General features: G+C 32.1%; 1 long non-coding RNA gene across 1 annotated transcript; it reads right to left on the bottom strand.

The window, feature by feature from the left end:
• Window positions 1–3,085: 3,085 nt before the first annotated feature.
• Window positions 3,086–4,996, bottom strand: LOC142531881 (uncharacterized). Its single transcript, XR_012816399.1, has 4 exons — window positions 4,778–4,996; window positions 4,615–4,670; window positions 3,437–3,478; window positions 3,086–3,356 (listed from the first exon to the last, which is right to left on the bottom strand). It is a non-coding gene; the product is annotated as an uncharacterized LOC142531881 (long non-coding RNA).
• Between the last annotated feature and the right edge of the window lie 9,232 nt (window positions 4,997–14,228).

Here is a 14,228-nt window from a genome sequence, read left to right as displayed (position 1 = left end):
ATTTATACTAATTTATGTATCACATATTAACTGCACAAATGACACATCAAAAGTCACTCAATATTACTTGAAATTATATTTTTTTTTCCCAAAATAATCAAAATTGAGTTTTAAAATGGTAAAATCAAGTATATGTGGGATTGAATTATGTAATATTTGTACCAATTTAGGTGTCACATTTTTAATTCACAAATCTCATCATCAAATGTCACTCAATATTAATTTCAAACTATATATTTTGACATCCTCAAATAATAGAATTTGAGTATTTAAAGGATAAAATCAAGTATTTGTGGACTCAAATTATGTCTTATTTTTATTAATTTAGGTATCACATTTTTACTTCACGGATGTCATCATCAGTGCTACTCAATATTAACTTCAAATTATATTTTAGCATCCCTAAATAATTGGATATGAGTATTTAGGGAGTAAAATCATGTATTTGTAGACTCTAATTAGATAATATTTCTACAAATTTATGTATCACATTTTAACTTCACAAATGACACTATCAAAATTCACTTAATATTTCTTAAAATTTAAGTATTTTCTTACACATTTGAAGTATTCAAAAAGTAAAATCAAAGATTTGGAACCCCAAAATAGGTACTTTATCGGTCAAAATAAGTAGTTTTTCTAATTTTATGATGAGTGAGAAATTGTGTTTTTTCAAAAATTAGATGACTTATTCTGATGAGTGAGAAACTGTGTTTTTTCAAAAATTAAATGATATGAATAAGTCATCTTAACCATTTTCAATTAAAAGACCAAAAATTGCTGAATTTATGGTTATCGCTCGAAGATCCAGTATTTTCTTACACATTTGGAATATTCAAAGAGCCAAATCAAGCATCTGGAACTCCAAAATATGTACTTTTTAGGTCGAAATAAATAATTAATCTTATTTTATGATGAGTGATAAATTATGTTTTTTTAAAAAAAAAATAAAATGATATGAATAAGTCATCCTAATGCATTTTTCATTAAAAGACCTACAATGACTGAACTCGTGGTTATTACTCGAAAATATAATATTTTTCTTGTTGGTGATCGATATAGAGTTTAGAGGGGGGGTGAATAAACTCTTTCCTTTGTTGGTTGATTTTGCAAAGGGTGCTAGAATCTTGTAAGAGATTATAGCTTATCTTGTTCAAGAGTAAGTCCAGCAGATCACAATAATAAGTGCGGAAACGATCCGATGGAGTACGATGAAACACAATAAAACAGTAGGCAGTAGAACAGTGGTTGTTTCTGGAAGTTCGAAGATAAAATCTTCTACGTCTCCCCTTCTTCTGTTTCCAGAAGGTATCACTAAAAGACTTTGGATATTACAGTACAATACTTGTACACACGCACTTCAGTAGGGCTTACTCTTGACCTACTGAAACTCTTAGTTACACAACTCAGTAATAAAACGAATACAACAAGGTTCTGGAAAAGACTCCTTTCCAGTTTACAAACTCTTCTCAAAGATGTAACAAAGTGTTAAGCTTGAAGAGATTTAAGAAACAGCAGCACAATATGATCTCAGAAGATCGGATATTGATAATAAAGCGTGTGCTGCTTTTCTGTATGTTGAGCTTTGAAGATAAGTAGTTGATGATAGCTCAAACTCACGGTGGAATAATCGTTGTGTCGATAAATATAATAGTGTTGTTTTCTATATAGGATTGAACCTAATATATATAGAAAACTAGAGTCCAGCGTCTATATTCAGAGACGGCTTCTGAGACTTCTGAGTAAGATCAGCTTTAGTACCTAAAATGAGTCATGCAGAAAGCTACGAAACAATCAGTCTTGTTTCATACCAAAACTGGTAAGGAGCGTTAAATCTCTTTGTTCAGCATTAATGGTGCAATAAATACTTGTACTAGATAAAGCAACGGTAACATTTAATATAGTAACGATCAAGTAAAAGTCGTTAAGTTCTGATCTTGTATAAGCCGAGTTCTGCGTCTGTTTATCTAAGTTTGAGTACTGCTTTGTTAAGTCGATACGAGAACTTCTGCTTATATGCTATCTTCTGGTTTTACTAACGCGATGTACTGATTTTGACTCTCATCACCACAATTAAATTAAGTCTATCATTTCTTATACATTTGGAGTATTCAAAAAGCGAAATCAAGTATCTCAAATCCCGTAATAGGTACTTTGTATTTAAAATAAGTATTTACGCTTATTACATGATAATTGAGAAACAATATTTTTTTAAAATTATATTTTAAATGAAAAATACACGTATAATTTTTGTTGATAAAATAATTATTTATTTAAATAACAAAAAAGCAAAAATGTAAATTTGCGTTTGTAGGAGGTAAAACTAGAAGCATAACATTGTCATATATTTATTCTTAAAAATTTGTGGTTAAATACTGAATTTAAATTCAAACAATAGTAAAGATATTTTTCACAAATTTATCCTTAATTCTTAACCTAAAGAATAACGTCGTAAGATGACATAGGATGCTGGAAAAGAATCAGAAATATGTGAACTCTACGACATTTAAGCCATGGTAGGTTACTAGGTTCCTCCAAAAGAACGAAAAACAAATCCATGATAGGATGCAATTTTTCAAAAAGAAAGTATAATCAACTAAAATAAATAAATATTAAATATATATATAATAAAATGTAATTACTTAAATATATTTATTTATTTATAATTCACAACAAAAAATAATAATAATAATAATACAATGTCTCCATTCTCGAAGCCCAAGTTTTGACTGTTCTTTCTGCACGAACTCTTCCTTCCGTAATTTTTTTTTGAGATTAATGTCTTGGATCAGAAGTGCGATGTTTACTTTGATTTAATCGATGTTTTAATCCAACCAGATTGCCATGTTTGATCGATTCATCAATTCCCTTGGGTTAGGTAAATTGAAATTTTACTGATCCCCCCACATTTTGTGCCTCAACTATAGCAGTTGCATTACATGGAGTTAGTGCATAGTATAGCCTCTTTCCTCTTCATACAAAATCAAAATTCCAACAAGAGATGGAACTTAATCATGTTGCACAATATCAGCATAGCAGGTTTTTAACAAAGTAACATACCATACACATTTGATCAAGTACAATATTTCTCAAACAAGATGCTTGCATATGTGAATTTTTACGTTGAAAAGTTTCACGACTAGTTTGGTTTCACATAATCACCATTCAACCATAAACACAAAGCCAACAAGTTTAAACCCATTACTAGAATTCATAATATGACAACATAATGAAGTAAAATTTGTCCATTGAGCCGTTTGGTTTTCTAATGAGATTCATTTTTTACCACTCTTCTTAAGACCAGAACCTCCAAATGATCCCTTTTGCTGAGCCTTTGCCTTGAGTTCCTTGAGTGCCTGGCAAGAACGATTATTGGTAAGAAACAATGCAAATCATGTAACATGAAGCAGAAGTCCTTGCAGAAAGATAACTTCACCTTTTCTTCATCCTTCTTCTTTTGAATATTAGCCTTGTCGACCTGCAAATTAAATGATCCATGACATTTCAAAACTGCAGAGAAACAGAAACACAGGCAAGGAAATTGTCCCCCTGATGTTTTTTCCTTTACTTAAATATCATAACTTTTCGCGGTAATTAGGGGAGGCCTAACAGGGGAGAGATTGGCCGAATTTCAACAATTTAGGCAAGAATAAAAGAATTTTTACATTCACGTGTAGCAAGTAGAAAGCTAAGCAAGCAAGAATATGATACACATAGAAGGCAGTCATAGCACTGAGGTTGCATCTTTAGCTCATTGAATTGCAAAAATCTAACTATATAATTGGATTAGAATTTCAGCGAAGAAATTACAAAAGACATTATTTAAGAAACAAGAAGTAATTGATTTGTTCGTACAAAGCTATCATTATGAAATATATGAATCATTTACACATTCGTCTCATTCATATTTTCATCATGCCCAACTCCTTACATATGACATCCAACTATTTTCATATATTTTAGCCCAAGAAAAACAAGAGGAAATTTAGTTTCGATGCTTATCCTCCTCCTCCCAGCACATTGGACACCAAACAACAATTAGAAGATAAAACTATTATAATCTTCAGTAACACCGATCTAATGTAATGTTGGAATTGCGGGAAGAAGTTGCCACCTGAATAACTGATAACTGCCACCGTGATTAAAAGAAAAGAAGCACAAATACAATCATCATCGTTAGAAATTACGGGAAGCAATAATTATTCCTTAAAGCATTACATTTAAATAGCAGCGTGGCAATCACCATCATTAACAAACCCATGGTAAAAATGACCAAAGCTATTATCTAACATGTAAAGATTCAAATTTGGAAACACATCCTGGGCAGGGGCGAAACTAAAAGTACTGCAACAGAGATTCCCTGTTTGGACTGGACAAGGCAGCAATCGAAACTCAATTTATTGAAAAATATCAAGGATTTTTTTTAAAAAATTATTAAATTTCCACCAAACTTTAGCAAATTACCTCTTCAATTAAATTTATATTCTCATTCAAACAGGGAAAAAAACACATACTAAAAAAATATGTATATTAACTCTGTATATGAAAAATTATCGTAGTTCCAATCGCATCACAGAACTTAAAGATTCAAACTTATTAATCAAGAATCGATACCTCGTCGTATTCTTTCTTTTCCGCCTTAGGTTGCTTCAGAGGCTTTGCTTTTCCTCCTGATCAAAAGCGAAAGAGAGCACGCATATCAGCCAAAAATAACTAGGAAAACAAACGCAAATCGGTAAATACAACAAGATTCGACGATTCCACAGTTCGAAATTACCTAGCTTGCTAGACATCGTTGTATTTTCGGGTTAGGAAGACTCGATCAGAAAATAGGGAACCCTAAACCAATTTGAGGAATTTGTTGGTTTTGAATTCACGGGGAAAGAAAATCAGAGACGGAGCCTATGCAACTACTATTCTATCCAAACCCCCTTGCCCAGTATTGGCCGCTAGGGTGAGGGTATTTCCGGTAGATAAAATTTCATAGCATTTATTAAGTCGGAAATCTGGGGAGCCATTGTATTTCGATAATATCTCATAACTCAATAATCGAAATGACTAGAGAACAAACCTGATTAAAAAAAAACTCAATTTTCTGCGAGTCATATTAAAGTTTGGCTTGATTAGTGAAAGTTGATTTATTTAACATAAAAGTACATAAAATTCTGAGATTTTATGTATCAGATTTTAAGTGTTGTGTGTATTTGTTGTAACACAGATCCACAGAATATGTAGCAAAATATATTAACTAAATACACAAATAAACATTAATAAATAAGATAAGACAAAATAAATAATGCAAATGTATAAAACTTTTGCGGTGACTCATGACAAAATATTAACTAGAAAATTGTAAATAGTTTTCAAAACCAATAGTAGTGAAACTACGAAAAACTATCTTACTTAACAAGTCAAAAAAGTAAATTGTATCAAAAATAAACAAAAACAAAACCACGGATGCAACGGTTGTATTGCCGAAATCCGAAGCCACAAATAATTCTTCAACCAACACTTTACACGGATGTTGTCTTCGAGTGTCTCTAACAATCACAACAACACTTCAAATAGAGTGAGTCGATCACGCAAAATCTTCACTGACGAAATTCTTTTCTCTTCCTGCAATTCATGACAATCACCAACCACCAAAGCCTTGCACCATTGTTATCGTGATCTCTCTTATTTATATTTTTTTTTTGCCCCATAGTTTATTCCTTATATAAAGTTCTACACAAATAAGAAAACAAGAATTTTGTTAGCAAATAAACTATTTTGAATAGTAATATGATATCTAAAGATATTATAATGAGTATTAATAATATCAAAATATTAATTAACAGGAAAATATCAATAGAAAATATAATTAGTCTAGAAAGACAAAATTTCATATTTAAATATCTAAATATTATCAACAAGGAAAAAATTAATTAAGGAATAAAATATTTGTTTAAAATAGTTCGAATGTTATTTAAATGAAATAACGGTTGCAAGATCAAGTCGATAACAATGATACAACTGTCAGGTCAACTTGACCAATTCTGATATTTTCCTCATATTTCACAAACCACTTATTCAAATTACCAAAGAGAAAAATGGTTGGAAAGCCAATAAATTCTCTACAATTTATATTTAAGGCCAGTCTAGTTATTTCTAGAGTTTTCTGTGCTAAATGAACGTCCAAATATAAGTCACGAATATATAGGCTCAAATTGAGTTTGGCTGGAAGAAAATCAGCAATTCGAAGGAGATTATCGCGTATTATGAAAATCAAATATATGAGTACCGCTAACTTCTGGAAGTGGCGGTGCATTCTGGTAACAAAAGGGAATAGGGGAAGCTGCAGAAAGGGAAGTGTTGAAGCATCATAAAAAAAAAAGAAAGAAGAAGCGGACGATAAAGGAGAAGAATATACAGACGAGATAGCCGATGGAGTTGGAGATGAAACTACTCCTTCGTCTGTTTTTATGTTTACTTATTTCTATGCTTGTGGTTAGCTTTTAGTAATGATGTTTAGCTGTTGTTGGTGTTATGATCTTATTGAATACATTGCTAAGTGTTCTAGTTTCCTGTGTTGCAACACCTTTAACAACACTGTTATAACAACATCAGATTTTAACTTGGTTGAATTCAAGAGGAAACGAGTCTCTAACTCAAGGGGAATTGCGTGCTAACTCAAAAGAGTTCTGTTGATTAAAATTTTTATGTATTTTATCCAGAAAGACAAAAAAAGAGATTGAAATGAATATATTATATTATTTAATTATATTTTCCTTTTTGATAAATATCGTTCATATTTTCAGTTAGGCATGCTTATCGGTTTGTAAGTTCCGGTTCTGGATCGGTTCCGAATTGGGTGGAGCTGGAACCGGAACCAGTTCGAAATCGGTTCCGAACCGGTCCAATTCCAAGTTTGAACTTGGAACCAATCCGAATCTTGGACCGATTTAGGGCTCTGTGTCCGACTATTATTATTTTGAATATAAAATTACTTTTATTGATGAACATTTTTTATTTAGTATTTTGAGTTGAAACAATACTGACTGATCATAAAAATAAAATAATTTAAGCATTGATTTTACAATTGAACATCTAAAATTTATCACGATTTATTTAAATATATTTTGAATATTTCAGATCTTCGTCGGAACTTAAGCTTTGAAATTCATCGATTACTCCAGCGGTCCTATTCTTTTTTCGACTGCAAACCAATCTTATAGACATGTTAGCATGCAAAGTGTTTCTGGCTTTAAATTAATTATTTGTGCATCAATGATTCTTCCACATACTAAAAATATTGATTCTAAAGCAACACTTGAACTTCGAACGGGTAGGACATCTCTTGTAATTGCCGTTAACACTGGATAAAATTGAAAATTTATTTTCCACCAATCAAGAACATCGAAATTCTTTACAGTCTCAATATATTGGCTTAGATAAATTTGGATCTTATTGTAATTTTTTAATGCTAAAAAATTTCTCGTTTGCTTCTTTAAAAATTTCTGACGATGAAAAAAATGTACTTAAAATATTTCAATTATCGTTAGTCAGCATTAAAAAATATACCGTAATATTATTGTAATATGAAGTAACTAAATCTTGAAAACGTAATAAAGTATGAAACAAGTGATATAAAAAATTCCATATAGTTTCAACATGAAGAAGAAATTTTTTATATTTAATTCTATTTGATTCGACTAGTGTTTTTCAATCACGTCCATGTCTTCTTTCCTGTAATAATTTCTCACATACTTTGAATTTTTCTATTACAGTAGACATATGTTCATCACATGCACATTTAACACATAAGTTGATAATATGACATGCACATCTAACATGAAACAAAATACCATCTAAAATCGATTTTAGTGAATCTTTAAGTTATTTAATCGCAAGGGTATTGACACTCGCATTATCTAATGTGATCGACATTATTTTATTTTGTATGCCATTAATTTTAACAGTATCTAAAACATATCTAACTATTGTATATGCATTGTGTGACGATTCTAAATGATCTAGCGTTAAAATTCTTTTTTACATAATACAAATTTCATCAATCCAATGACATATAACAACAATATGATATTCATATTTCAAATTAGTCCAAATATCAGTTGTCAAACTAAACTACAAGAAATATTTGAAAGATACGATTTTAGTGTTTTTTTTTATTCTTTATAAATATTAAATCAATATTTCTTAAGTATATGCCTAGAAATATTGTGAAAACCAAGTTGAATAGTATTAGTAAATTCAACAAAATCTTCATGTTCAGCTACTAAAAAAGGTTGACACGTTGACATCGTGTTGCTTGCTCGGGTGGACGATGACGTCCTACGTCTTTGGTGAGTAGTTCCATGGCTTCTTCCTCCTCGTGGCCAGGTTCGACTTCATCAAAGTCGGGGATGTAGCCAAAATGTTCACCATACTCGGAAACGTATTCATCTCCACCACTACCACGGTTTGAAGATGATGTCATTGAAATTCGAATTATTTATATGAGTAAATTGTGAACTAGTAAAATAAAGAGAATATTGAGTGTAGATAAAATTATGACATAATTATTTAATATGTTAGGATCAAGCGTTTACCACTAGCCTAAAAGCTATAGCTGTTAGACAAGGCGCAACTTTATTTCATTATATTTGTGGCAGCGCAGAGTGCACCTACTTGTGCGCTAATGCGTCTGGCTATTGGGCCCATGACTCCAGGGAGGTCCGTGTCTATCCGCTGATGCTGTCTCATATCCCTTAGAGATCAGTCTTACCTTTTCTCTACCGTCGACCATGTCCCCAGTAGAGACAGTAATACCCGTTAAGATCTGGTGTCACTCTTTTACGGCCCACTTATCCAACCAGATCAAGCGGCGCAACATCAGTAGCTTGACGCATGAGAACTTTCCAGGAGGTCACCCATCATAGTACTACTATCATTCATGTACACTTGACCCAACACCCCCCCAAAAAAGAAGTATAGAAATATGCTTCTTGGGAGACTTGAACCCATGACCTCGCTTTGATACCAATTGTTAGGATCAAGCGCTTACCACTAGGCCAAAATTTATAGATGTTAGCCAATAAGCAACTTTATTTCTTTATACTTGTAGCAGCGTAGAGTGTACCTACTTGTGTGCTATTCGGTCAGGCTGTTAGGACCATGAGTCCGGGGAGGTGCGTGTCTATCTGTTGGGGACAGAACCGACGGTAGGAAAAGGATAAGACTGATATCTAAGGGATATGAGACAACAACCGACAACGGACCGGTTACGGTCCGAACCGGTCTGTTAAGCATGCCAATATTCAGTCATAGAGTTCTGTCTTTTTAGAGTATTAATTATATTTTACTTTTTGATAAATATTGCACATATATTCATCAAATATAGAGTTTTTCCTTTCCAGACTATTGATATCTTTGATAAACTTTATATATGATATATTTATTTAAAAGATTGTATTTCCTAATGAAACTATTGTTCCCATATTTTGGAGGATTTTTTTGTGGGATAAACCCTAAGGCAAAGGTAGCATATAAATAATCAAAGAGAGAAGCAGAGAAGAGATATAGCAGTCACACGAGAGCAAGCACCAGAATTGAAGACTTATATTGAAGAGATCAAGTGCTCAAGCCAATTCATATTGAAATATTGTCGTGGAGTGTTGAAAACATTCATGCTCAACATCTAATTACTATGTTGACTATAATGTTTATCAAAGAAGATTTTCGGCTTCTCAAGCAATGCAGCCATAGTTTGGTTATTTACTTTGATAAGTTTTTTGGATGCACTTTGCTCTCTCACTTTGTTAAAATAGTCAGTTTTTCTTTATTCACTAGTATTGGTTTTGTAAACTGACAGATTTCTAATGTATCTTTTGTCCTGAAACACCGTAAAAGTGTGTTCATTTGTGCATAATTTTCGGTGTCTTATTTTATTTATGCAAAATTTTGTGTGTTAAAATATTTTGCTGCATCTTGTGTTAGGTGTTACAACACTGCATACAAAACTTAACTATGAAACAAATAATCATTTTATGGTACATTACTTTTATGTCATACAACTACTTTACAAGGCCAAAATATATTCCTACTATACTTGGTCCCCAAAGATTCACGGCAAAAGAATTCATTGACTTAGAATTCATAGGTCGCTTATTGCATTTGGATTGAAAAGTTTGGATTTGAGAAAACATTTGGAAAAAAATTTGAATGATTTTATATTGAAATTGATTTGAAATAAATCATAATGATTTAAAAAATAACTAATTAAGTGTTTCAAAATTTATTGTCGAAATGCTTCATTCAAACAAATTAATATATTTTTTATTATAAATTTGAAATTTTTAAATTCAAATTCATCGATTTAAATGCATCGTTTCGATTGATTTAATGTTAGATCAATCACTAATATTTCAAATAAACATTATAATGACTATAATTATTAATTTCTAACAGGAGTGATAATTCGGCAAATGTCCAATCAATTTCTCATAATTGGCAAGAGAGTAGGTCTTTTGTGATGCGGTCTCACAAATCTTTATATGTGAGACGAGTCAACCCTACCGATATTCACAATAAAAAGTAATACTCTTAGTATAAAAAAGTAGTATTTTTTTTATGGATGACCCAAATAAGAGATCCGTCTCACAAATACGACCCGTGAGACCGTCTCACACAAGTTTTTGTCTTGATAAGAGCATGTGAAAAGATATGGGAAATCATGACATTCCACTGGCTTGATTAGTGCCTTTATGAATTAATAATTGATTAGCACATGGCTTTTTTTTTTTAGCTATAACATTTAATCGTTTATTACTTTCATTACCGAATGAATGTTTCTTCCAGATACATCATATCTACAAAATGTCCACCTTTACGACGTGCTTTGTTTTTAACGATTGTCTGTTTACCTTTATCATGTGCTTTGTTTCTAAAGTTTCCCCAATTAATTTCCTCAATCTTTATTTTTCATATTCAAGTAGTATGTCAGGTAAAATTAAAGTTCGAGACATATAAAAAAAAGTTATATGCTATTTCAATTAGTATTCGTCATGCATCTTCTTGTCATTCTTTACTATATGAGTTGATTATGTGATCCTAACTCGGAGAGAGCAAAATAATTGAGGAAAATTTATTGCCACATCCCAAATTCAGGCTCGCGCAAGTACAACTGCACAATAAACACTTATAGCAATTGTTCTGTAATCATCTTCGTTTTACAAAAACGGTTAACTCGAGTTGCTAGAGGAGTAAATTGTATATCTTTATAAACTCATTTAAACATTTGAATTTTTATCCATTTGGGATGAGGTATCACAATCACATCTTCTTCAGCACATGATGTCTTCGTCGTAGCCTGACTTCTCAATCCAACAATGCCAAGAACCTAGAGATAGTTCTTACAAGTTCGAGAGGTGGTCTCCACTCTCCATAGATGTAACACTTTGTCTCACATGTTCAAGAAATTGCTCTCATACTAGTAGCATTTGTTCTTCATAGTAATTATTTCCCGATGTTCCCTCTTGTGACCATCCAGATACAATTTTATCACTCCCCGAGCTCAGACCTGTGAAAGGGCGACTGTATAATAGGTCCATATAATAATTACCATGCAATTGTCATCGTTTTAAAAATGTCAACTCAAGTTTATGTACGAGTCACTTGTATATCTTTATAAACCCACTTAAACTTCTAATTTTTATACATTTAAGATGTGATGTCACATTTATGATGTGAATGCTCTCAAACTCGACAAGTTGAAGTTTAATGGATACCGATTTTCAGATGATTTTGAGAAATATAAGATTTAGAAAGATTCAAGTCAAAGAAACATTTTTTAAGCATATATTGCATTATTGGTTTATGATTTTCACACACACACACACACACATATATATATAATATCAATTTTTAAAAACGTTTTGAGCATTTTTTTCAATAAAATTATAAGATTTTCTCCAAATTCATTGTTTTCTCTTTGAACTTACAAGATTTCATCTTGTGTTGTTCTTCTTCGACTTGACATCAATCATATTTTTGGCTTTTATCTATAGGGATGTAAACGATCTAAACTAATTCAAACAATATTAGGCTTGTGCTTGGCTCGTTTAAGATTGATAGAGGATCGAGCTCGATTCAAGCTTTTATCATCAAGTTTGAGCTCGACTTGAATCTTTAATTCCACATCATGTATTGCTCAAAATCATATGAAAATTGATCTCGCATGGTGAGAGTAAAACATATATATACACATTAAAATCTAAGTAAGCAAAAATAAAAGAAAAATACAAACATTTTTCTGTTTATTTTGAAATATTGGTTGTTATTTTTCTTTATTTTCTTCTTTGTTTTTTGCTTAATAAAAGTTATTTTAATGTGTACAAATGAGATTTATTTTTTCCATATAAGTAATGTAGGTGAATATATATGTCAAGCAAGTAAAATTTGATGAATTTAATGAATTCAAGCGAAAAAAAACAAAAAATAATTGAAATTATTAGATGAAAGTAAACTTACTTTGATAAGTTAAAAAGAGATTAAAAATATTAAAATAATGCAATTTTCCCTATCTCAGATATGGCAACTGTGGGGACCCGGACGCTAATCAAGTTCTTAATCATTATTGGGATTAATTAATCAATTATAAAACAGGGTCTAAAATTTTTTTCTTTTTAAAATGCGGAACGTAGTGAAATCAACTAATATACAACTCAGTATAAAATAAAGTACATGTCCTGTACGGTCTACAAATCAGTAAAACTAAGGTTCAACATCTAAATATCAAGTGTCAAAACCCTATATACATCCAAGTCCGAAGTCTCCACTCTATCACGATCTCTCCTCATCTCCTGGACCCTGATCCTGTCCCACCTGTTGTCATGTACACATACAGACAAGACAACAGCCGGATAATTCCGGTGAGAATAAATCCCAGTATAAATCAACGAAACATGCAATCATATAAACAAATATAAAGCATGTAATCAGGTAACAGATATATGTATCAAAATCTGAAACATAAACAATCGTAGACTGTCAAACATATACGTGACTCCACGTTTCAGACTAGACTCCATCCTAGTCTAGGGATCCCGGTTTCCAAATGTTGTATTCCTATATCGAATTCCGTCATAGAAGGAACTATGTTCCTATTACTCGATATAACCAAATATGGTGTTCCTATATCGAATTCCGTAATAGAAGAATTCCAATCCTATTACTCGATATAACCAACATCCGGTGTCCTGACCTATTCGTCATGGACTGTAGCTCTATCGCTAATATCCCATCTTGAGACATCGTGCAATGTGCCCGTGGCGATCCCGCCACTGTCAGGCACTTCCGTCCCAAGATGTCTACACTATCCTGTAACATCGTGCAATGTGCCCGTGGCGATCCCACCACTATCAGGCACTTCTGTCACAAGATTTCCCGTCTGATACATGCTATCTATAAATCAAGAAAACAAGTATATCAATCAAATCAATGCAATATCACTGCAATAAAGTAAAGTATGTGCTTTAGGGAAACTCAAGTCTAAACGACTCAAGTCGATCTCCCAATACCACATTGAACTATACCTTCCGTTTGTAGTCTCGGTCTGAACCAATATCAGTTCTAAACTCAAGACTGTCTCTGTAAATCTGAAACGATATATTGAGAATCTTAATATCAATGTTCTATTCTCAATTCAACACTGAATCTGATTAATCTGGATTCAATTCAAATCACGGTATAACGGAACAATTTCAGTATCACCGTCATTATCATATCAACAGACCTCAATTACAAATCATAACTCATATCCGATATAGTCTGTAACTCATTCATAATCTAAATCTGTCCGATTTCAAATCAATATAATCAGAAAATCATAACAATTCCATAATCAGTCTGTTTCTCAATCTGACTTCGATTCTATGATGTCTAACATGTCAAGAACATCATATATGAATCCTATTCAATTCTGACAATGACATAATTTCAAAGCATGTCAAAACGTAGCAAAACTTACGTCAAGTTGTAGCCTACGTTGATAGGATTGCAGTACTGAATTCAGATTACAATTCGGACGGACGGATTGAAATATAAAGGCGTAAGGATTTTTCTTAAGAATTCTCTGAAACTTCTCCTCGATTTCTTGCCGGAGGAAATGAAGGAATCGCTTTTATATATATCAATTGCATGTAAAGGCAACGTGTCCCATTCTCCATGATTTTCAGTCGGCGCTCGGGCGG

This window comes from Primulina tabacum, chromosome 17, assembly GCF_025594145.1.
Source record: "Primulina tabacum isolate GXHZ01 chromosome 17, ASM2559414v2, whole genome shotgun sequence".
NCBI lineage: Eukaryota > Viridiplantae > Streptophyta > Magnoliopsida > Lamiales > Gesneriaceae > Primulina > Primulina tabacum.
This window is presented reverse-complemented; position numbering and strand designations above follow the sequence as displayed.